The following is a 2500-nucleotide window of genomic DNA, read 5'->3' on the forward strand; positions in this document are numbered from 1 at the left end:
TTCCTTATTTTTCTTAAACCCCCCCTTTCATTCTCCCCCTTTTTTTTTTTTCTTCTCCTTCTTTCTCTCTTCCTCTCTCTTTCTCTTTTTTTCCCCCCTCTTCCTTCACTCTCCCCCCGGTTATGTGTCTTCCTCTCATCAACATTCTCGGAATAGATCTTGTGGGTTTGCTCTGGCCCTCTGCTCTTCCTTTTACCATTATACTCAAAAGCCGTTGGAAAGGGAAATGGGCCGAATGACTTTTTCGAACAACAGACACCTAACCTGGATCTCCTCCCAACCCGACCTTTATCTAACTCTCTCATTTTTTTAATCATTAACCTCCCCCCCCTCTTCTCCCCTTTTTAATCTTTACCGTCTTATTTACTCTTCATCTCCCCTTGTTTCACCCTACTTGAACTTACGTATATCTCTCAAAATCATTTTACTCCTAAAATCAATCCCCTCACCTACTCAAATCCACTCCTTTCTCTCTGTTTTTCTGCATTTTCTTCTTTTTTATTTATTTTTTTTTCTATTTTCTAATCTTTCTCTCTGTGCTTCCGTTTTATCCAGCGTGCCTTTTCTCCTTCGCTGGTCTTGTTTTCTGCTCATTCATCCCTTCCTCCGTGACTGAAGTTTACTATTTTCCACTACAACGACCCAAAACACAACGACGCAACAACCCAAAACGATAACACAACACGATTAACAAAGCAACCGACAACGCAACACACCAATGACATCACAACACAACACAACGGCACAACAAAACGACACAACACCCAACGATACAACGACAAAACAACAACGCGCATCACAACAACGATAACAGAACGCAACAACACAACGATAACAACACACGACCAACAACAACCCCAACAACACACCGATAACAACACGACAACAACACCACTCAACACAACGACAACAACACCGACAACACAACGACACAACACCAACAACACCCAACTACCCTCGACTACTACTATTACTATTACGACTGTTTTGTATCAGAATTCTACAATTTCTTTTTTCTTTTCATCATTACCGTACTACCATCTCTACTAATAATAATACTATATTTTTTTTCCCTAATATGTTTCCTCCTCTTCTTCCTTTACAACCTTTTCTACTTTTCTACGTTTCTCCTTTTCCTCCTCCTCCTCCTTATTCCACCTTCAACTCCACATCCTCCTTTTTACCTCATTTCTTCTCTCCCTTCCCCCCTCTTCCTCTTTTCTCTTCCCCTTCCTCCTCCCCTACTCTCCTTTCTACGTTCATTTGCTATCTTTCCTCTTCCTCTTCTTCTTTTCCTTCTTTCTCCTCCTCTCTTTTCTCTCCTTCTTTCTTTCTTCTTCTTCTCTTCCTTTTCTTCTTCTTCCTTCTTCTTCTTCTTCCCTTCCTCCTCCTCTCTCCCCTCTCCCCCCCTCCCCCCTCCTCCCCTCCTTCCTCCCCCCTTCCCTCCTTCCCCTTCTCCCTCCCTCCCCCCCCCCCCTTTCCACCTCACTTCCTCCCCCTCCTCCTCCTCCTTTAGCTCCTCCCCCTCCTCCTCCTTCACCCCCGCCCCCGCCCCCGCCCCCGTGTCCTCAAGACTCCCGCCACTCCTCTCCGAACTCCAAATCCACCGTTCCCCTTAAAACCGTCCCCGCCCGCCTTAACCGAGTCTGTTCTCATCTCTCCCCCTTTTTATCTTTTCTTTTTGTCCCCCTCTTCTTTTTTCCTATTTTTTTTTCTTTCGTCTCTTATTATTCTCGTTCCCTTTTCTTTTTCTATTTCTTATTCTTTTTCTTGTCTCCGCTTTCCCCCTGTCTCTGTCTCTGTTTCTGCTCCCGTCTCTATTTCTATTTTCTATTTCTGTCTCTTGTCTCCTCCTTTCTTTCCTTCCTTTACTCCATTACATTCCCCTTCTTATCTCCATTTTTTCCTCCTCCCATATAACTTTTTCCCTCCGCCCTCTCTCTTTCATTTTCCATCTCGCCTTCTCCCTCTTTCCTTACCGCATTTCCTTCCTCTCCTCGCCCTTTCATTCCCCTTTCCCCTTCCCCTTTTCCTCCCTCTCCCCTTCTCTTCTTTCCTCCATCCCCTTCCTCTTTAATACGTTTCCCCTCATCCCCCTCTGCCCTTTGCTTCCCCTTTTATTTTCCGTTTTGCCTCCCTCACTCTCTTCCCCCTTCCACCCCTTTCACCCTCTCCTCCCCGTCTTTCTTCCCTCTCCTTTTCATTATCCTTCTCCCTCTCTCTCCTCTCTCTTTCGTTCCTCCTTTCCCTTTTCATTCCCCGTCTCCCACCCGTCTTTCCTGCCTCCCCCTCTCCTCCCTTCCTTTTCCCTTTCATCCCCTTTTCGTTACCCCTTGCCTACCTACTTTTCCTCCCTTCCCCTCCCCCTCTCCTCCCTATCCTTTCCCCTTTTTGTTCTTCCTTGCCTACCCATCTTTCCTCCCTTCCCCTCTCCTCTCCCTTTATTCCCCTCTCCTCCCTCCCCTTCCCTTCCATCCCTCTTTACATACCCATCTTTCCT

The sequence above is a fragment of the Penaeus monodon genome, chromosome 38 (assembly GCF_015228065.2).
Source record: "Penaeus monodon isolate SGIC_2016 chromosome 38, NSTDA_Pmon_1, whole genome shotgun sequence".
Taxonomy (NCBI): Eukaryota; Metazoa; Arthropoda; class Malacostraca; order Decapoda; family Penaeidae; genus Penaeus; species Penaeus monodon.